Source organism: Cebidichthys violaceus, unplaced genomic scaffold (assembly GCF_023349555.1).
Source record: "Cebidichthys violaceus isolate CVI_PGR_0920_01 unplaced genomic scaffold, fCebVio1.0.p SCAF_15, whole genome shotgun sequence".
Taxonomy (NCBI): domain Eukaryota; kingdom Metazoa; phylum Chordata; class Actinopteri; order Perciformes; family Stichaeidae; genus Cebidichthys; species Cebidichthys violaceus.
In genome coordinates, this window is record NW_027176318.1 from 4,766,038 (window position 1) to 4,789,690 (window position 23,653).

The following is a 23,653-nucleotide window of genomic DNA, read 5'->3' on the forward strand; positions in this document are numbered from 1 at the left end:
ATAGTAGATTTTTACGACTGAAGGCAAACGGTGACGAAGTAGGTCAACATTAACGCTCGTTCTTGAAGAGCACTTCCTCCTTGCAGACACACTAGCATTCACACACACACAGAGACACACACACACACACACACACACACACACACACACACACATTCACATCCTCATCCTCCGTTTACCAGCGCCTGTTGGGTTTTCCATGGTTCAGCAGAACGGAGGCGACTGGTCCATTGATCCATGCAGTGGCACCGTAAATGTAGACGTGTATAGGCTTCCCCTCTGGAGAACACTTGGCCCGGGGTCAACACTTAACCACTGTATCGCTGTCCAGCCGAGACCTTTGGACCACAGGAAGATGAGTTCAGGTCACTTGAGTTGTATAACAGCTTACAGCAGCTTCGACGCTTGGTTTAAAAGAGCAAAAAGTTTGTTTTTATTCATCTGCATTCAACAAATAAATCCCATGCAGATACTGTATCTTGCAAAAAGTATTTCATGCTCACTTTTGGCATTAAAAAAAAAAAAGAGCATAAATCATGCATAATGCATATGAGACATCAGTCGGCTCAGGTGATCCAGCTTGAGCATGAAGAACAGAGAAAGCAATTGACAAGTGAAGTAGGCATCCGCCACAATGCAGAAGCCTCTGATTGCAACGGCATATTTTGCACCTGAAGAGTGTTTTTTGAAGAAGTGGCACGCTGAAGTGTGGCTACTACCGGTTCATGTTTGTGTGTAATACAGGCGGCGTGCTAGAATAGGTAAGCTATGAACATATAAAGGCCTTGCTCTTAGGTCTCTTGTAGTTTGGTTCATTTTGTCAGGTCCAAGGAGGGCAAAGAAAAGACGCATTGTTGAGGTTGTTTGAACCGCACCAAACAATAAAGGTGCGAAAGCCCTTTTTGATTGACCTCTTTATTGATCCGTTTTATCCGGAGACAAACTGATATGAGAAACACTACCCGCACTTCCTGCTCGAGCTCTTCAACAACTACTTCACGTCCGCCTCTTCTCTACCTTCCTCCTCTGTACTTAAAGCTGATCTCATGCCTCCACCCACATTCTGCCTCACTCTAATGCCTTCATTCGCCTCTTCATTGTGCTCGAACCGTCTTGGGTTGCAAAGATATCCGTCACACATATTGCCTTTTTTTTTTAAATTCTGATATCAGTGATGTGTAAAAATCCGACTTTTCTCCTCTCTGAGTTAGCTGAGCCCAATCAAGACAATGCCACAAGCTGTCCCGGCGTGCCGGAGCTTCTCCGGGGCCTCTCGAGGAATTGTTCACAGTCTGAGTGAGACCAGGAAGTACGAATCAATCAACTCGGAGTCAATCTGGTCTCCAGTATGCACAGTCATGAAGGAGTCATGCCAAATGGCTTTTCAAGCTTCTCATCCAGCCTTTCTGTTCCCATTGCTGTTGTTTTCAGCACTTGAGCCAGTCAAGTAATAACTTGAGTGTTTACCGCGTTGTTAGTCATGTAAGCAAGAGCAATATGAAGATGGTATTTTGTGGGTTTTTGCCACACGAAACAACTCGTGGACCTGATTGGGAGGTTCAGATCTGTACATAGTCTAGTTTCACATCTGGTGCACCAGCTTTAGACATAAAGCTAAAGAATACTCGAAACGTTTCAGACACTGGGTCCCTAATTTGTGGCTCTAACTCTTAAGAAGGGCCGCGTCTCCAGATCCCATTTGTCTCCTACTTTCCCACAGTTACCCAACCTAAATGGCGGCTCAGCACGTAATTGGCCTTTTTCCCTCACAATATTCTACAAATTCAGGCTTGCAGACGTGTCGCAGCAGAGTCAAGTTGTTGAAATACAGATGGAGTATATCCTTTAGGGACAAGGCTGCTAAGCACAAACAAAGTCCTCTTCTTTGATTACACGCTACATCAGCAGCATATGATGAGCATGTGTGCTGTGGTTCCAGGATGTCTGAAGACAAGTCCAATGAGGTTATGGTGTATCTATCTTCATAGCACATACAGATGCATGTGACATCAATCACAAAATGATAAAAGTGGTTTATTCACAGTAACTGTTACACCAAGATAAAGTAACACTCAGAATCCTTTGATTAAGCATAACGACTGGAAGCATAAAAGGCAGTTTTTACACCTTTTTTTTATGGATTAAACAAACAAAGATTTAGAGATGTGCTTGTTTCCCCTTTTTGTTTCCTGTCTCTATGCTAAGCTAAGCTGACTGCAGCTTCATATTTAGTGTACAGAAAGTGAAAGTGGTATCAACTTCATCATTTAAACCCTTAGGATGAAAGCAAATAGGAGTATGTCAGGAACATGTCAAACTATTCCTTTAAAGCAACTTGAGTCTTGTCTTGAAAAATAAAAAAAGTAAAGTCATCTTTAACTTCCAGTTGAGTCCTGGGTGGATGTCTTACAATTACAACTTAATTAATAGCTGTGAATTCTTTTTTACACTTTTTTTATTTATTTTCATTGTCAAAAGTGCAAAACATCCACTAAGATTCTGCAACACAATGAAACAGAAATGGGGAAGTGAATATTTTCTCATATGTCCTGCATAAAGTAACATGCCTTTTGCGCTCAAAAGACCCAGCTGGCAGCATCATACACAGCAACAGAACAAGATATATTGTCTGACAATAGCTGTGCAGTAAGTTTTCTCTACATCTTCTTGGAACCACAGTGGGAGCACGCTGACTCGACACCTAGCAGGCAGCCTGTCGCTGACCCCAGTCCTTGTCATTTCAAAGCAAGATGGCTGTTGAGTAACTTTCTGCTCGACCTGATGAGAAACAAATATGGTGTTGCAGAGCCGCTCCCTATAGATAGACTCTTTCTTTCTGCTGCGGGGCAAAAGCTAAGACAAGTTAGCATCTGTCTGTGACATAATGTTTGAAGCGCCACACTGATGTTGATTTGGAGGGAAAAGAAAAGACAGGTCACCCCTTTGAAACACACGTGATATAAACACACAGAGATATTTGTTTCCATGCCTTTTGAAAGAAGGGACTAGCAATGTTGTTACAGTGGAACGTTTCAACTATTTGCTTGTCTGTTCTGGGAATCACCAGGCTCTACTAAAAGTACAATGAGAATTTCTAATCCTTATCTATTCTCAGGTAAGGACTCAACAAGCCAGTGCAGCTGCACGGCACCGCAGCGCAAAGGGAAAGTGGGGATGTGGCGCTGGAAGGGTTGTCAGTGCCCATTAGCTCACTACACTCACTGCTTGTGTAACGGAGAGGAGCTGCTGTATGTGAGCGTGAATATTACAGTAGTGGAAGGTGATTGGAAATGGGGGGGGGGGGTTATCATGTGAGTGGACTGTACGAGGCGGAGCCATGTAGGCCCCTTTAGGGTGATGGGATGCAATGTGATTGACGGTAACTGAGTAAGGCCGGTTCAACTGTGGTCAAGCAGCAGAGATTTTCTCGAGTTCATCTCGACCACAGCAGGGAACAAAGCAGGAAAAGAGGAGAAATGCGGACTCGGTGACCTCTCTTGTTGTATTCTCCTCCAGTCTTTTCCATTCGGTTTTCTATCCTTTTCCTATCTTCATCCCTCTTTTTCTTTCTTCCTTCCTTCTCCTTTTTTTCCAGCCGACTGAGCAGTGTCCGTGCTTCCGTGCTAACTCCTTCCAGGGCGATACTTGCCTGCCAGTCTTTGACTAAAACGCCACACACCCGCTGCTCCCAAATCACGAGTTGAAGTTTTGCCCAAGCATCCAGAAAAAGGATGTTCAGCACCCCTGGCCTGCGCTGCTCCCCTTCTCAGTGGCTCAGCTGAAAACTGAGACAGGGCTTTGCTTAATTTTGAAGAAGTTTCTGCCTTTTAAAACCAGCATGTTAAATGGGGAATCACTTCAGGTGCGAGACACAATGTCGAAAAATCTGCAGCAAGAGCAGAAAATGCAGTAGTGTTGGCAGAAAACAGATTATACAGTGCAAAATAGCCTGTAATTTCACATGGAGGCTGGTAAGGGCATGTTTATTGTAGTATGGCAGACTAGTAGTTAAATACTATTCTAAAAAAAAAAAGAGATCTTAAAGTTCTACCTCAAATTGAAATGACTTCATTGTAAGTATAGTTCAGCAGTGTAGAAACATATACTGTACAGACCATAAGTAGCTGGACAATGACGTGTTCTTTTGTTATTTTCAACTCATGCACATTTGGAAATGACACGAAACTGAGGTTTACCTTTTTTTGAAAGTGTTCCCATTCATATTGGATGAACAGTTCAGGGCTGGTGCACAGTGAAGCACAATGAGCGTAAACATACAGAAAAGGCAACCAAATAATCTTTTTTTATTGACAAATATTTGGGGTATTCTTGACTGACAAATGTATCCACAAATTAAGAAAGAGTGTGGTGTTGGCTGGAGTGTAGGCCCGACAAATCAATAATAGAGGAGATATCAAGTCCAATATCTGTTGGTTTGGAGGCTGCAAAGGATTTGTAACTAAAATATGAAATGATTGTTTGAAAGTTTAACGTCCAATTCAATTTTGGGGACTATGTACAAAAAGTTCTAGTTCCCTACACAGTTTCTAGATATAAATGCCCTCCAGACTTTGGTCTGCGTTGGTGTGGCTTGAGAATTTGAGAGCACCGCCGTACAACCTGTCTGGCTGACCGACTAAAGGACAGTCTGGTGAGCTCCCCCCTCTCACGTGGACGGCACCAAGGACAATGACACCACGCCGAGTCCCTTATCTTTCCCAAACAGCGCCTCTCTTCAGGGCCAAGCCGAGAAGACTTTCAGGGCTTCCCCGCTGGCGAGCGCATGTTTCTCAGTTGTACACAAAGGTGCTGATACACGGTATGTACATTCACGCACACACATGCAAAGACCTGTGGCTGCACAGAGCAAAAAAAGCGCCAGCGTCTCTGGATGCTGAATTGAAGGCGTTGAGCTTCAGTGTTACAGGCGAGGCTGGGAGATTTTACGTCTGTAGCTGCTAAATTCGGCGATGCAAGCGGGCCGCATGCCGTCGTGGTAACTGCCAAAGTCTGAGCATGCTGCAGCAACGCCAAGCCTTTTGTGTGACCGGTAGTCTGGCTACATGTATTTGGTGTTGGGGGGGGCATTCAGGGTCAGTTTCTGTTGTCACTGCTGATGTGGTTTTAGTAGTTGATTTATTTCATTTTTTTGTTGGTTTGCTGTGTTTATCCACTGCCCTTGGTGCTAAATAACAGAAATTCCTTTTTTGTTCATTTCAGGTCCTGCTAAATCATTTACAGATTTAGCAGGACCTGACACAGCGTGGCAAGAAGCTCGAGGGGAATTTGTGGGTGTGTATATACGCATCCATAGACGTGTTTTAATATGTCGGCATGTGTGTGTGTGTGTATTCCTCAATGATTATTTCCTTTCAGCAGATAACTGTGTGGCTCTGTTCAGGCGCAGCTCGTTTTGACCGCGCTGACATATCGAACACGTGCTCTTGATAGCGCTCTAGCTTGTGTTTTCCTGTCCCAGCCACAGCCTTGTGACGTCAGGGACTCCGTTCTGTTATCTGAACTCGCCGGGTTCAGATAATGGAGTTAATGATTAGCCTGAACCGTCAGAGGCAAGAGAATGGCAGCAATGCACTGCGCTTGATCTCGCGTAACTTAGACGTGTGTTTTGCGTCGCGACGCTTCTCTTCGTAGCTTCAGGAATGTTGGCCTTCAGAGTGAGAGCCTCTGGCGTTCCTGTATATTCAAGGAGGTCAATAACCGGTTGTTTTTCCAATGAAATGTTGCAGCTGTTTATTGATGCTCTGACGAAACAGAATTTTGTTAATATTGACCACGACGCGATTCGAACCCCCATTCTCTTGATCCGGAGGCAGCTGCGCAACCACTGTGCCCCAATGTTACAACAATATCTCTCTTTATCACTCCTGCTTACCCTTCTCGATCCATTCCTATTCAGCTCTACCGCTCCCGTTTGTTATCACAGATTAGTCACCAGAAGATAATGGCTTTGCTCTGGGAATGGTTAGCATTAAGCTCCTTTTCATGTAATTCTGCTGACATGGCTGGTAGCCACATATGGGGAGTTAGATGACACTGTAGAGCATGGTGGAATAAGTGGTAATCTTTAGTCATACAAAACCCTCTTACCGAAAAGGCCATTCATTAGAGGGGTTATTGTTCCTCTTACCCCGTTTGACATCCTCTGTCTTATGTTCTGCTGCATTCAAGACGAATGTGCCTGTTAGTAGGGAGCTGAGAAAATTGAAAGCAACTTTCCCCTGTGCCGTCAAACAGCCCTCTCCATATTCTTATACACGTGGTTGAAAGATGGACCACATAATCCGTATTTGTTTTTGTCGATTTTTTTTTTTAAATGGAAAATTTGAGCGATGTGACAAGCTGTTGAATTAAATCTATTTCACGCAGAAAGGGCCAACATGTTTGCTAATGCTGCTAAGATGGAAAAGCACTTTCAACCCTCCGCAACACATTCTTAAAGGGTGTTTTGACAGCTTCCACTGTCTACACTTTGCACGTCTTAACATGGCCCCCACCCCCTCCATTGTTTTTTTCCATTCAGTAATGGTAAAGGCGGCTGTAGCTCCACTTTTTTACCCAGGAGAAGCTCCCAGATCTGACTCTGTGAAGAGGAGAAGCTTTTCCCCAGCTTTTATTTGTAGAGCTGCTCTGGCGGGAGAAATAATCTAATTGGTTCACTGAAACTTCAATGGGTGCAGCCAAGGAAACACTGCCATGTAGACTGGCAACCTAACGGTGTGAATTATATAAATATATTGAAGGTTAGTCAGGGTAATTGATGACTTTTGATCATCATCATCAGTATTTCAGTCAGCAGAAAAAAAGAGAGATTTATGATCTCAGCTTCTTGCTCTCTTGCTTTTACAATGGGCTTTAAGGCTTCCAAGCCGGGAAAAAAAAAAATGTCTATGCAACATTTAACTCAGCCACTGCGATTATTTCTGCCCTGAGAGCAGTTTGCCTGTTTGAAAAAAAATAATAAGACTCCAATCTACTCTTGTTTCAGAGCTGTAGGACAAGGATCGATGGTTCATATGACATGCTTGACTGGCTGGTTGACCACAGAGTCAAGGAAGTGGAGTGGTCTCCATTAACAACCCGACAGCTATGGTGTGGAGAGCGCCGTACACATTTGCTTCACTTATCCATAAGGCCTGTATCGTTCCACATGATGACATAGCTACATCTGCCAAGGAGGTTTTTGGTTCAGTGAGTCAGTTTTTCAGCAGAAAATCTACTGGCTCAATTTCCATGAAACTTGGTGGAAGCGTTAAGTACTGGCAAATGCAGAACCAATTAAATGTTGGAGTAAATCCGAATCACGGGGCAGATACACAAATCATTTTTCACTTTGGTTCACATTGCGAGAAAGGGCAGTTGGCATTGGCGGAGGTCTGCACTCTCAGAGTGCCCTTCTAGTTGGGTATAGTCTTTATTGGCAAGATGACTTGTTAAATGCAGTGATTTGGATAAGACCTAGCACATTTCCTTATCGTTTTGGGTACAGTAGCCCTCTGAAGGGCCTCAGGTTGTTTCTCTTGTTTTTCTCATCCCACATCTCAGTGAGATGCCAATTCCTGCCTCCAGCTGGATCCAACTGTGTGCAAGTTGTAGCAAAGGCCAACTATGTGGTTTGCGGTGTTTCGACATGCAGGCCACGCCAGGCCCTATTGGGTGTGATCCACTGTTTTGTCAACAGCTTATTTCTGTGGCCACGATTGCAGTTACTGAGCACTGAGTTACTGAAGCACAAGCGCGGTGTGTTTGTTGAAGAGTTAAGAACAAGACCTCGTGATGATTGTCTTTCAGATGGCAGACCTGGTACATTTCTTATGTAAGGTTATTTGTGTATGGATGAGGAGATGTTCCAGACCATTTCCTGTTACAATACAAGGACATGTGGTTTGTAGCACCAGAACAGGATCACATTTATTTCTTTGTTGCTTCTATATAAGCTTAATTAGATGCTTATTAATGCAATCTGTCCAAAGAACTGTGACACCTCAAAAAAAGGTACATCACATATTAAAAGCAAAATGGATGAAAACGACCCTAAATTAAAGATTGTAGAAAGTCTTAAAAAGTTTACTCAGTCTAAAAGCTTATACAACGAGTACACATGAATGGAATGCAACCCGTACCAATGTGAGGCCATTAATTGCACCTCTGCATTTCCTGCTATTTTATTCCTGTCATTTGTCGTGAAAGAGATAACGTTTTTTTTTCTTTTTAGTCATGAGTTCGCAGAAGAACTTCTAAATGAATGGACAGACAAAAAGCCTGGATGAACTATCGCTTCATAAAGCAGCTATGGTTAGCGTGTTAGCAAACAAGTGGCTATTTCACACCCAGCAGAAATGGAGCAACATAAGCATTCATTTGGAGTTGTGTTTCTGGTCAGCTGACGAATGTAAGTCGATATTCTCTGTCATTTAGCTCTGTTTTATGAAAAAATTCTGTCTCTTAGCTTGCTCTTCTGTCTTCAGCAGCTAGCTAGCTTAGCATTAACGTTTTGCTCCAAACTAGCTGCCTGTTGCTGCTAATGAGCTAAAGATGCAAAAATGCTGCTTTTAGCTTTAGCTTTGTTTGTGACTTTGGAAAAAAAATAAGCAAAATGGATGAAAACAACCCAAAATTAAAGATGATTAAAATGTTCTAAAAGTAACAAAACAAACAAAACAAAATCCATAGCAAGGAATGCACATGTGGAAATAATATCTTTGACGAGGGGTCTGTCCATTTACATGTATCAAAGTCATATCAGTCAGCCAGCATTCACGATACCAGGCCCATAGAGCGAGTACACATACATGGAAATTTACTTTTCCTTGTGTTTCTGGTTTCTAAAATGCTGCTTTGAGCTTATTCATTTGTTGACATGACAAAACTTTTTAGCCAAGCTTTAGCGTTAGCTTACTAAACTATACCTTTTGTTACGCTTGTAGCTATACTGTTTCACACAGACTACTATTACACACACTGCTGCAGCAGCAGGTTTAATTTGCTACTTGGACAAATGACATTAGTTATCTCTTCTCAACTCGCTTTCTTTATGCTTTTCTTTGACGTCTTTATCACTGGTGTTATCTCTCCCTGCATGACTCCCTTCTCCTCCTCAGGAGAAAAGGTCAGAAAGGGTCTCTGTCCATGTAGCTAATTTGTCTTCCTGATTCCCCTTCTTTCTAACCTGACATGTAGTATCCTTGAGGCAAAATACGCTTTCTTTGACTATGAGGAGCTCACAACAAAGCTATAATAATGTTTCTGTACAGGTTCCCGATTATCTGTTGGCTATATTGACTATGCAATGGTGCTAGAGTTTAAACCTGGAGCCTGAAAAACGTGTCAGAAGTGATATTCAATGGTAAAATTGTAAGAATATTGCAAAAACATTGTTGTATTATTTGTTTGGAAGGATTAGAATGACTTGATTGTGCCATGTAAGATTGGGAAAAGCAGTCATATAGAATACAACATCAAAGTGGTCCTGTGGCTTTGTCTGTCATTGGCTTTTGACCCCACTAATGCACTCTGGGTCTTTCAACCCTCGAACACACACACACACACACACACACACACACACACACACACACACACACACACACACACACACACACACACAAAGTGTTATGAAAAAGTCATGGTTGTGTATAGTCAGTAGCTGCACAAAGCTTTTGTCAAACACCGTTCAACCTACATTTGATTTTGTTAGATGAGCTTGAATGATGTAAACTTAATCAGCAATTGGTAATTCCCCGGGCGCCTGTCATGGGCAGCCCTCTGCTCCCTGATACAGGGATGGGTCAAATGCAGAGACAAATTTCCCCCTTAATGGGATAAATATAGTATAATAAAATAAAAAATCAATAAATAAATAATAATAATTCAGCATTGTAATTTCATATCAACACTAGTAGATTACTAACTTCTAGTATACTAATGTACTAATAGGACACTAAAATACTAACTGCCAATGACCTATACATCAAGACCAGATGCCTTTGTAATAAAGTCGTCAATGTGTTGAGACTTAAAAACGTGAGTAAAGGACGTAAAATATTTAATTTCAAGATGTTTTTCAGCCCCAATTTAACTTTGAACTGGGTTTGGCTTTAGGACTTTTTAACTTTCATTATTCATTTAGTATTCATGATCAGCATTAGCTTAATTTTTCATGCTGTTGATACAGCAATTCCCTGGATGCAGTTTAACCTGATTAACATATGCTCAAAAAAGCCTTGTGCCAAAAAAAGAGGTGCCTAGTGTCTTTTAAGTCCCTCATCTATTGATCTGCCATAATTGTCCTGATGATCCGTTCCCTAATGGTTCTGGAATCTATTATTTTGTCTGTCAAGCTTAGGGCACTGTTTCATTTCCTTTGCTAAATAAGTGAATAATCTGTCCCCTGTGATATTTTAACTTCCTCTACTCCATTGTTTTGCATACGCTGTAAACACATCTACAACCAAACCTGTTCCTGTCCATCAGTGTCTGAAATATAATATCACATTGACACAAATATTCCCCTGTGATACTGAAGGTATATGCGCTTTTGCACAATTCCTCATTGGAATTCTGTGAAAAATAAATGATGTCACCGCTCATACACTGACGACTGGCATTTCTATGATGAATCCGTTCAGGTGGGGTTTTCAAAACATCTGCCCACCAAGATATCCTCTCAAACATCCAGACAGAACTGTGAAATGGAAATGGCATGCTCAGGGCTACAGGAGAAAAATAAATCCTTAATGTGAGGTGGGCTTAGACGTTGGCGGGACTGTGGGATATTGCTGTCATTTAGACCTATTTATTGTGAATCAAGCAGGGCCGTATGAACAGAGAGATAGGAAAAGTTTGCTCTCATGCTAAAGTGGATTCCTTTCTTTGTGAAGTTAATGATTGCAAGGGAAAAGGTTTTGGCAGGTTTTGTGCTCTGGAGCTTAAAGTATTTAAAATCAAAGTTCGGACTTCCCTTGCTGGGAATTCACTCTTGTCTGTTCTCAGGGCACTGATTCAAGAGTTTCTGTTGTGGAAAAGCAGTCAGGGGTTCAGTGAGGCTTAATTGATGAATGATCTTTTACTGTAGATTGGGTTGTTTCTGGTGTGTTCCCATTCAGCAGTCCTATCGAGTGGATGGGATTGATGTTGAATATTCTCACTTTGGATCCTCAGCTGAACACTAAAGATTTATTGCACACATCTAGTTTTAATTTGCTGATGCAGTTTTTCCTGTTTGTTATCATTGTAACGCAGACCATTGCTATTCAACCTTGGCTGTAGCCTCACTGTGCACGGCCTTTTGAGTAAATTAACTAGTTCTTCATTGCTCTCCATCAAGGACAATTATGTGATTGCAGCCCAAGGCCACCAGGTTTTTTTTAGAGAGAAAATATTCAGAAATGACTCGTAGAAATGCCTTTTATTTGAATTGACATGCACCCAGAGGAGCTATAGCATGATGAATGGTTTGTTGTTTGTCTGACGCACACCTATGGAGAGCCACATCAAACGCAGAGAAATGACATGCTGTCAGGGATGGCTCCACTATAAGGTTAGTATCTGACTGCAATCTGCTTTGGTGCGCTGACAGATTGATAGTAATAGTGAGTCCAAGTTGTTTGATGATGTTGTGGTTTGTCGGTTTCACCTATGCTTGCCAGAAGAAAGCGAGCAGCACAAACATCACGCTTAACAATCCAATTATCTCGACTTGTTTTAATCAGGAAACCATATCACTTCTGGCATTGTCCTGCCTTTGTGCATTTAGTGTAAATAGACTCATGTATAGGTGCTGGTGTTCAGTCGTTGTGCAGAAGATAGCGTGTTGGTGTGTAAAAGGATGCACTGACTACGAGATCATGCCAAAGCACTGAGCTGTGGGCTCAAGGGTAGACTTAGTATGACTCTGTGTTTCTGCAAATGAGTTGTGAATTCAGCTCATCTAGTTCGGATGACCAACATAGAGATTTCACAGATGAATATGTTAAGACGCTGATTTATCTGCCCAGAGTAATTTCCTGCCCAGACATATTTTTTTCTGGTCACAGAACATGTTGTGGAATGATTAGTTGTTGCATGGACCTTGAAATGGGGTCATTCAGTCCAGAGTAACGAAGTGCGGCTGGAAGACATGGGAACTATTTAAATGTGAAATCGGGGTCGGTCACAGTGCGTTCATGTGTTTGTTCCGACCTCTCAGAGTGGGTTATGATTCATTAGTGTATTTCTTTCCAGTAATTACTTTTCCAATATAACTCCGAGCTTCTACTTCCACACACGTGTCCATTACCCTTGGACCAAGTTGTCCCATGTGCTGCAGTCTGAGAAATCTCAAACTGTTATTTTGATATTTAGAAAACGTTACTACTTGTAGGACGAAGGAGTTTTCTGCAGTACATTTTGACATGGTCTTAAACTTCTTTGTCCTATAACAACAACATTAGTGAAAGTCAGCATGCTAAACATATTCTATCATTTCCCCTCCCCCAAAAACAATTGAGAGACACTTCAGGCTGACTTGAAAGATGTCATGAGGAATGATGGGTTGATATTCGTCTTTCTGCTGGGGTTTACAGTACATTGGTAACAGATGGATTTCTGCTCCTCGCCTGTTTTCTGAGGCTGTGAGGATGCTGACTTGCCACTGACAGGCCAACCAACTCACACCCTATGATTAGGGATCAGTACTGCCTGAGGGTAGGAGACAGCCTGCAAATAGCATCTGCTTCCTGCAAACAGATCCTCACATCTCCAAAACATGTGCCTAAAAGATGGCGACCAGATATGATATCTGCTGATTGTGCAGCCGTTGGGGGAATAGATATACATTTACTGTATTATATTCTCCTTCAGTGTACATTGGAAGGAATGCATTTTGTATTTGCAGGATAGAATCCTGCTCTTTCTGAATGCTAAAAATGTGTATCAGGACAATGTGCTTTTTGTGCATCCTTGTTGTGTGTATTTGCCTCAGTTTATAATAAGGAAAGTGGTCTTGGCCTACAGGGTAGTGCAATAACACTTGTAAAACAGTCAGAACTTTGCTGTAAGCATAAAGTAGATTTGTGCAGAAGGCAGATTGGGTGTTGGGTATCTTAGATCACATTACACCACCACAGAGTCTTCTGGCTGGTGTACCTCTGACTGAACACAACCTTTGAGGTGATTGTGTCCACTACTAAAGAATTTGTAATACTTGTACATAACAAGGCTATGTAAACATCCTCCACCTTCACCTGTCAGACACTGCAACTTCCCTGCAAATAGATGTGTGTTTGTGTTGATGGCGTCCTGGAGAAAGTGCGTGGGTGTATGTGCATACCTACGTTTCCGTGGCGGTGCTGTCAGCTTTAGGTGAATGATCTGGTTGAGCCGGTTTCCTACTGTCGGTGTCTGTCAACCAAACAAATTTCCCAGTCACCCATCTCCTTGCAAATGACAGATCGCCCCAAGGCACTTAAACTTTCATCACCTCTTGTCAGTCTGTTGCCCTCAGTTTTTCCCCAGAGAATCTCCAACCTGCCCCGTCAGTTCTCAGTTGATCCAGGGCCAAATTTGAGGTCTTACTTTAGACATTCATTATTTGCCAAAACCAAGTAAAATCTCCTTTTGTTATGCTCAACTTTGTAATCAAGGAGCAGAAATCCTCTCACGCCTATTAATCTTTATGACAGTCAGATTAGCTAACAATCCCCTTTGGAGTAGGTTTTAGCAATACTACATCAACCCTGTGCAATCATCAGCTTAGTTTCAGAACCAGTCTTCACATTTTAAGTAATGAGCTGTCTTGGTTGAAATTCATTGACCTTGATTTTGATGAACACACATCTTCTCATCTGACGCTACTGACACTACCGTTGCGGAGAGGGTCTGTTTGTCCAGATCTGTTTGCTAAAAGCTGTGGATTTAAATAGCATGAAAAGCACATTGTTTTGTCCTTTGGAAACAAAACAGGTTCTCCAAACGGGAGGCATTTGGTTTCTGCATTGGCCAGGAATCGATTGAAAAATACACTGCTATGGTTTGTGTCTGGCAGGACATTCTAGCTCAGAGGTAAACACACACCAGCCCACTTGAACTCCCTCTGCTGTATCAACCTAGCACTGTTCACACCGGGTCTCTTCATCTTCACAAACAGACTGGTTTGGAATCTGCCATGATTTACCCCGCGCCCTCTCCGCCCTTGCACTTTTACTCCTACCACCACCACCACCACCACCCGGTGATGCTCATGTACCCTGAAGTTAAGGTGAAACAGCCGTTTTCAGTGGCTCTCCTCTCACACCACGCCTTCAACTCTGGTGGTCCTAAAGAGAGATTGATGGGCTCTCCTCCATCATTCACTGACTGAGAACAGCCTCAGTGAAAGTGCTGGGTGGAGGGCCGAGCATTTTGCATTTGTTCATTGCAGTTTGTGTCGGCTCATGGCACATCATAGAGAGAAGGAGAAAACAGAATATGGAATAACATGGAGCACACTAACAACTCTGCTGTCACCATGGGGAATGGTGAAAAGTCAAAGTGTCCATGTCCCTCACACTTGTAGCTCTGAGCTGGTTGGAATCGACCGCTGCAGGTTAGTTTCAGTTCAGCGACATCCTGTCTTCACGCACAGCCAAAGAGAATGAAATGTATTGAGGTTGCTTTATATTACAGTTTTGTTTCAAGCATCAGCAGGTTCTGAAATTACCTAGACTGGATGTGCGTCTGCACATGCACGTGTGTGAAAATTTCTACTTTCCCCGGCGTAATTGTGTCCCTAATTCACTCGTCGATAAACACTGAGCTCATTAGATTTAACCTTGCAGCACAGCCTCCGGTGCTTTCTCTCAACATCTTTTTTTATTCTCTCTCAACCTCCTTCCCCTCTCGTCACCTCCCTTTGTTGTCTTCCTCCTTTCTTCTATCCTCCTCTTACACCCTCCTCCTGGTTTCCTGTATTTTTTCACCCCTTCTGCTTCTATATCATGTTTTCTTCTTCTTCTCTGTCTCTCTCTCTCTATCCTTTCTTTCTCTATTACCGTCTTTAAAAGTATCTCTTTTTCTTTATGCTCACAGTCAAAGAGTCCATCTATTGAGAGGCGATTGCATACACACAATCCACTCATTATCTGATCATACATTTCATTTAAATGTTGAGAAGACATCGGAGACATTTGGTAAGATATTTGGAAATCGAAGCGAAGACCTTGATGGTGGTCATGGTGCAATGCATTTTGAGGTTTTAAAGGTTGCATGGTTAGTCCATTAGCTAACAGGAGAAAGAGAAGTAGTAGTTAGTACTAATAGAGAGAAATAGTAGTAGTAGTGGTAGTAGTAGTAGTAGTAAGACTTGAAGGAACAGGGCATAACAGTCGCAGCCTGGAAACATGACATACTCAATATTGTCCCCCGTCTCACTTCCTAAACATAACGCTGTGGCAACATGATGAAACCCACATGAGCGCAGTATTTCTGTGCTTCACCCACGTGAACTTTTCTCTTTTTAGTGCACATCTTGAATGGCACTGCTTCTCGCTTCACAGACACTTCATTAGCTGTGGGTGGGTACCGTGAAAGTTAAATATAAAGTTATTATGTTTGGATGCCGTTAGAAGGGCAACATGGGGAAATTGGAAAATTACAAAGTAGAAACACAAGGAAGACACATTGTGTTTTTGAGGTTTGGTTTTCCCTCTTTCTGACACTTCACAGAGTTTTGGGGGACTTTATTTATCCAAGTAGATTAATGGTGACTGGAATTATTATATTTCCTGGATGATAAACAGACGCTGTGGCAGTGATTTGTGGGTATATATTACGCAGCTCTAAAGAGGAGAGGAGGAAACGTGTGTCACTGTTCTTGTATGCTGGAGACAAATTACTCATTACTCATTACTCATACCCCATGGTATGACTTTAATAATGCCGTATTCCAGCATTTAGTCACAATTGCACAGAGTCCAAAAATAGTGACATAAATGCAGGAAGTGTATTCAGTGACGCGATGCAAACAAACACACGTCTCCACACTTGCACCAGCAGGCTGCTAACAGTGTGTCTCTGACAGCCTTTGGCTTTGGATGCCGTTTGTGCTGCCAAGCTTCAAGACAGGGAGCAGAAAAGCAGCCGAGTGGCTAAGTGGCCATGTGTGTTTCCTCCTAACGCTGCTCTTAGAGTTGACGCACCAGGATACAGAAGCAGATTGCATTCATTTGGAATAAAAAAAATTAAAAAAAACCCTGTCATTTTAGATTAATGACAGAATTAGTCATGATTCCTGAAAAACGATGTCGTAACTCTGAGATGATTATCGCATAATTCTTAATGATCTTAATAAATCTGAGTCGGCTTGACGATGTGTGCACGTCAAGTCGCAGTTCCTAACATCTCAAACCAAGACTGACGTAAAACTGGATTGAATTCAGTGACTGTGTCACATTGGCCCTTATCTCCATCCAGATGATTGGGATTCCAATGTCTGAATTCAAACATAATCACATCATAATTATGAGATATGCTTGGATAGCACAAATCCAATCTGTCCAGCCACCTGTGAATCATTTGCTGGATGTTAATCTGCGCGTTTCATGGGCTGTGATCATGATGCATCTCTATAGGACTGTATGCTTCACATACAAACATGTAAAGCATTGCAGAGAAGTGCTCAATGAGTGCATGTGCTCAGCAGACCTTTGTCTGGATTAATACAGGATTCACATGCACTGCTTCATGTTTGATAAGCAGAAGCCTATTTATTATCATACCACAGTAGTCAACACTATGGCAGATTAGAGAATAGTTTAGCCACTGCTCTGTGACACTTACATAATACATGCTCAAGCAACATAAATACACAACCCTGAATTTAAAATGGGATACTGGCACCTTAGTCCTGGACAAAAAATAACCCAGGGTGAAGTGATTGGACATGAAAATCCTGGTGAACGCTTGGATCTTAAATGAATTCATCTCGATAACGTCATCTTTTTTATCTGTCTTTGGATGACGCATCATTTGGCTGTCTTTCAAATTCTCGAACAAACAAGAACAAATCTCATGAGCACTTGGATGCTCAATGGAGGTGCTGGTGAGTATTCTGTCAGCACAGCAATTAGAGAACTTAACAAACAAATAATAGAGACATCTCAGAAAAGACGAGAAAGACGCCATGTTGGTAAAGTATGAGTTTGAGCAGGTTGTTCAGTTTTCTTCGGGTGAGGCTCTCTCCAGATAGAATAAAGGGGCTTAGTCATGTTAAAACCCTGGTGGGCAGCTTTGATCTTTGGAGGCCTTTTGCTCTATTGCACTCATGATTTGAACATACAGCCTTTTGATGTGGAGTCAGAGATTGTAACGCTGCGTCACAAAATCTTTTTTTGACGCATCACAGCTCTCTTTTTTTTGTCTCTGCCAGTTTTACCTAAGATTGTACATAAAGCAGATAGTTTGCCTCATTATCCCCTCACACACAGCCTGTTCAAGCCGTTATTCCGCCTCGCTGTTCTGTATAAAAAGGTACAAACACGGATTGGGGGGGGGCAAAGTTGTTATGCCGTCAAGCCGGCAGCGGAGGTAGTACTAGAGCCAAGTTTTTGGGGCCGACTAGCTCACTAGGCTAAGAGGGTTGTCTGGGAACCGGAGGGTCAGCAGTTTGATCCTTGGCTGGGACGTGAGCTGAGTCGTAGTGTCCTTGAGCAAGACACTGTCCCCCTAGCGGCTCCCCGGGCGCCTTTCATGGGCAGCCAACTGCTCCCTGGTACAGGGATGGGTCAAATGCAGAGAAAAATTCCCCCCCCAACGGGATGAATGTAGTGTAATAAATAAATAAAAAAGTTGATGTGTGGTCACTACAGGACTACACACACACACACACACACTAGACGTCAATGCTGTTGTGTTGAACGTCACGCCTCTTTTGCTCCCCGGATGCTGGCATGCTCTCTAAAATCACACACTAAGGCAACAGTAGGCGGTTGTTTGCTTCAGCAGAGGTGGCTAAACGGTGGATCTTCTTCACGTCTTTTCTGGCGGAATGAAGGGGGCTACATCTCATCCAGTGAAGCTTCAGGTCGTCATCCATCTGCCCGTGTTTGTTTGACAGTGAGACATGAATTTGGCTGAAATCCAGGAGACGTAATGCTCCTGGCAAAGCGTTAATACATATTAATGTTCATCCTGGTCTGGATATTTTCACCTTTCTAGATTTTTAAGCTGCGAGTGCTCTGAAAATCCCTTACTTTAGTTGCTGACATGCTGTTTGTTAGTAAATCAAACCCAGAAGTAAAGCTATAGCCTAAGCAAATAGAAAGTGTTTATAAAAGGGCAGCTTTGCACCGTTTAGTGGAGTTTACTGATGTGTTTTTCCTCTGCAGAGTGTATTCTTCAGCATAGTTTGGGTTATTTGCCTGTATTACCTTCAGTGCATGTTTGGTTTAGTGAGCTGAAGGTGTACAAGATAGTGACGTGGTTTAATTTAATTCCCCCGTCGTCGTTTAAACAGAATACAACTTACAGGTATGACCCGTTGTGTTGTCATGCACTTATTCCCTTTTCCTTACTTTACTTTACTCTGTCCATCTGAATGATTGAACACATTATTATAAGAAGTTACTTTCTCACTTTTAGAATGATTCTCCTGCTCTGTCTATGATCCGTGTGCTTGCTTTCCTCCGTGGACTAGACAGGTTTAGCTGTCGTTAAATGTCTCGAGTAAGAGGTCTTGATTGTCCTGTTAATTACACTTCTCTGTTGTGTGGAGGCTGAGCCGATGTAGAAAAGCTTCTCAAATTACACGATGCGGTCGGCTCAGAAGAGAACAAATGGAAGTCAGGCGACTGAAGTGGGTCGCTGCTGTACAGTGCTGGATATACAACGCATGCAACGTCGATGTAACACACTGTACTGATCAATCAATAATTCAATACAAAAATAATATATGTTTTTACTGGTGCAAAAATAACTCCAGTTATGTTGTGTGCAACTGTGATGAGAGCCCATGCTGTGGGGAAGGTAGGAGTGGTTCCAGGTGTGGTGAGAGCAGACGTACTCGGTTAAACGCTGCTTCTTCTTTCATCAGTCCTTTCTGGCAATACTGTCCTTTTGCAAAAAAGAGACCTCTGCATGCCCTGTATGTTTCTGTACTGTTTCTAAAAACGGTACACACAGATCCTCCGGAGACATATTTCTGTAAACAGAGCTGTTACATCCAGACTATTGGAAAAGGACACAAACACACCTCCTTCCAAGTGCAGACACACATCTGGCCTGTCTTCGCTTTGTCTTTTGTCTTTAGATAGCTGTCTTCAGCATTGTTTTCATTTCATGTATTTTTGAGTCCATCGCTTTACTGTAACCCTCTGTTTCATATGTCAGTGTTTGTGGATCTTGGATGTTTTCCTCCAGTAATCCTTTGGAAAGTGGCTTTCATCAGCATTCTCTCCCTGCCTCTTCCCTTTGACTGTCCGTTGTCTGCGTGTCCTTTTTTCCTGACAAAGATTCAGCAGTTCTTTTTTTTTTTTTACATTAGAAACTCTAAAAAGAGGTTAATTATCTTTACACAAAGATGGTGATGATGGTGACTTTGATATTCTATACATGTGTCCGTGGCTCTGGAATGTATCGTGTCCAGTTTGGAAAAGGAAGTTTTGCCATAGAAGCACTCAGACCTTGTGGCGCAACGGTAGCGCGTCTGACTCCAGATCAGAAGGTTGCGTGTTCAAATCATGTCAGGGTCAGTGATTTTCAACACATTTAGGAAATGTTTACTAAACCCTCGGACTGAAAACAAATATACAAAATAAGCTCTTACCCTGGAGTAAGAGGTAAGACCGATCGCATGGAGTTGTGGGTAATGTGCTTGATCTCTTTCTATATCTACCTTTTCTGACATGCGTAGAGTGCTACTGAGCTGCATAACTAGAGACCTGACAAATTAAGAGTGTACCTAACGCATGAATTACAGCATGCTGCGTACAGACATTCAGCATAACCAGAATCACAAGGTGAGAGTGGATAACAGTATAAATAAGAGGGTAAATACACAGTGGGCTGTGTGTCGATGTTACATTGATCTCCAAGTTGCTACGCAGCATTCTTACATTATGCGCCATGCATATCCCCTCATGTAATGTGTTTTCATTTGAAATACTCTCAGTATATTAGCAATAGTTTTACTTTGTGTTTCTATACACTGGCAGATGTGGGGCAGTGGGTGGACTCGGGGTTGGTTGTGATGTATTTTTTTCTAACTGAACGTGGACATATGAGCAGCTTTGGTTGTTAAACGGGTTTACTTTATCTCCAGTAGGATGTACCAGCAGTGTATGAAAGCGGCAGTAGAGAACTGCGAGAGCAACTTTTGTGCTCAACAGTTGCAGTGCAGATGTGGCGAGCACTGTCTCAACACGTAAGACCAAACAGTTGCCACTCCCTATTGCTGGCCTTCACACTCCTGGGATCCCAATGTCTGCTCTACACATGTTGTTCTTGAGCCTACAGGGATTTGCGCACACACACACACACACACACACACACACACACACACACACACACACACACACACACACACACACACACACACACACACTCTCACTCTCTCTCTCTCTCTCTCTCTCAATGCACTGCTCCTCCCTCCTTCCTCTGGTGTGAAGTGTGGGGTGTGTGTGTGCTCTTGTGTAAAGTGTGTAAGAGGGTTTCATGGTCTGTTGCTTCTTCACAAACCATGACCAGCGCACTCCTCAGTACATGTCAAGGTTTCTAGACTGGACATGATCTGTGAGGTCCCATTACACAGTCGCCAACCTGAATCACCAATATAGACACTTTATATTCGGTAATATTTAGACATTCAAAGTGACAACGCATGTACATATTTAGGTGAATACCTGAGTACAGTGAGCACCCGCGGTATGGATCACAGATCCTCGACGTTAACCTGTGCGTCTAAACAATGAAGTTGTCACAAATTGACTGAAGTTTACTCTTGTTCGCTGTATGCGGATTGGAGTTGCAGTTTGACCATTTTGGCAACATGATCATTGACATTCAGTGTCCTATTTATACAGGAGACAATAAGCAGTACATAATGATGTTTGTTCCACATTTAGATCCCAGGCTCCCCCCCCCACACACACACAAACACAAATCATAAGTCTCTTCTGACCTCTCTGTGTTCCACATCTGCAGTGTGTCTCGGGACGTCTCCACTGCGGGTTGTCTCTGTTTTCGGTGACTCACCCCGTGCTCTGTGTTTCTCTCGGTTCGTTTGGAGGTCCCATCTGTGCTTATGAAATAATAAACCAAAGTGTGCCGAAATTGTGCCGACTGACGCTTCTATAAGTAGACGAGGAGTCTCTCAACATGTTTTTCTGAACTTGCAGGGACTACACCGACTTTCAGGGACATTAGCATCATTATTGAGTAGAAGCTATCAAGCTAAGTTGTCTTCCCTTTGCTAGTTGAATATTACAGGGATTCATTCTGTCGCTCAGTTATTGTTATTGTCGGTGTGGCTCTTTTGTATATGAAATGCTCAGAGTAACAATAACTTCAAAGTGGCACAACTAAATGAGAAGATTCCTTCATTGTTCTCTTCTTCCTGTTTTGATAGTGTCTGTACGCTCATAGTGTTGCACGACGGCACTGGCATGTTTGCACTTTTCATTTCGTCCCTTGAATTATGACTAAACATTTAAAGTGTGTCAAGAAAATTACACCCTGGCAATGAATGATGGATTGCAGTTTCTTTAAATTCTGGCAAAGGTTCCTGACATTATCAGTCATACAATAACACACAGATATGTCACATCTGCATCCAAATCTGTCTGTTCCTCTTCACAGGCCAAGGCCGAGCAGATGGCCTGGATGGGACGTCGCCCTCAGGGTCTGAGAGTGAAATCTCCTTGCAGTAACATGACACGCCCTCACCCTCTGTTTCTGTGGGTTGATTTGTGATAAGCATTGGAAACTGACGGTCTTTATCAACTCCTGAAGAAAACATCCCTTTTTCATCCCTAAAGACTAGATCTAGCCATATCATTACAAAGTCATTAATAGCATAACATTTGTATACCTTATGATGTCCTTCAACCAGGGCTACATTTATATTATTTTATCATATTTAAGTATTTTTTTAGCTTTAGCATTCATGCTTATAATTGCATATAATTAGACATGACTTTCTCTTTAGTGCACCCCAGTTGCCAAATCATGCATGTTACCTTGCTTGTCCCATATTCTCGGAAGTCTTTGATGCCCAAGACAGTAACTGTGTGTGTGTGTGTGTGTGTGTGTGTGTGTGTGTGTGTGTGTGTGTGTGTGTGTGTGTGTGTGTAAAGCCCTCCCGCTGTTGCTAACGACCACTTGTCTCAAATGGAATAAAGCTGGCTGACTGCCCAAACAAGCTACCTCTACAGCCTCTGTCTACAGTTCATAGTCCAGGCCTCATTCATATATTTATATATATATATATATATATTTTTTTTTACTGTCCGAAAATCTCTGTTGTACAACAACAATCTGCTGCATTTTTAAAGAGTCTCTCCTGCCTCTTAATCCCTGGGACATCCTGTCTGAAGCTTTACTCTTAAATTGGCTTAATGATGTATCATTATAAAACTACTCAATGAGATCCTCGTGTGATAATGTCTCTTTTAATTTGTTAGTGAAACCTTCATCGCAGCGGCAGTTGCAGCTCACGCTGAGCCATGAGGCAGTATGTCTGGTCCTGTGCGGACACACACACACACACACACACACACACACACACACACACACACACACACACACACACACACACACACACACACACACACACACAGGGCAGTCCAACCTGTTTTTTTTTTTATCCAGGCCAGATGCTCAGCTTTCCACGTTGTACTTCTCATGTGTTGTGTGCAGTTGTAGTCCTGGAGAAACAAGGTTTAGGGACTACAAATCCCCTGTTCAAGCAGCAGACCATTCAGGTTGATCTAAGCATATATCTCTTCCCTAATCAGAAAGCTCAGAAAATCGTGTGCCATTTGTCTACAGAATGGCCGATCCTTTGACTTATAGTAACAGAAGGATATTTCCTCTGGCTCTCTGCCTCTCTCCCCTCCACAGCAGAATGAGACTCCAGAGACCTGACGGTAGTCTCTGCTCTGGCTCAGTGTGTGTGTAGGTGTGGCGGATATTTGCGGGGTCTCCGTGTTAAGAGGCTGCAGGATTTGGCTCGGCGTTCGACAGGCCGGCCTGTATTACCAGCTTGATCCCTCGCTAACCTCTCTGGCACTAATACTGCCACTCGCTTGGTGCACATGTGGGGAAATGTTGGCCAAAAGAAACATCCATATATCTCTTTGAGCCTTTCATATGTGCCTGCGCTACAAACCTATCCATCTTACAGAGGCATTCATCTTGTACTCGCCTCTCTCATTAAAATGATGTTTCTCAGTACAAATGAGCATTTGTGCCAGTTGTGTGGGAAACCTTAGCTTGTTTCCATTCAATAAAGTATTTGGGAATAATAATTCATGAACAGACTACTTGTTTTTTTTGGGGCTTTCTGAGCACTTCGTTCAGTCGAAATGCAAGATGTTGTTTAGTGCAACTGAGCCACTAACCCACATACTGCACATTCAACTGAATGGTTGCACGAGCTGAATGATTCATCATGAAGTGCGTTGTTTAT

General features: G+C 42.6%; 1 protein-coding gene and 1 non-coding gene across 2 annotated transcripts in view; both read left to right on the forward strand.

Moving 5' to 3' along the window:
- pard3aa (par-3 family cell polarity regulator alpha, a) overlaps window positions 1–23,653 on the forward strand; it is a 312,866-nt gene that overhangs the window by 1,681 nt on the left and 287,532 nt on the right.
- Window positions 19,647–19,718, forward strand: trnaw-cca (transfer RNA tryptophan (anticodon CCA)). Its single transcript has one exon. It is a non-coding gene; the product is annotated as a tRNA-Trp (tRNA).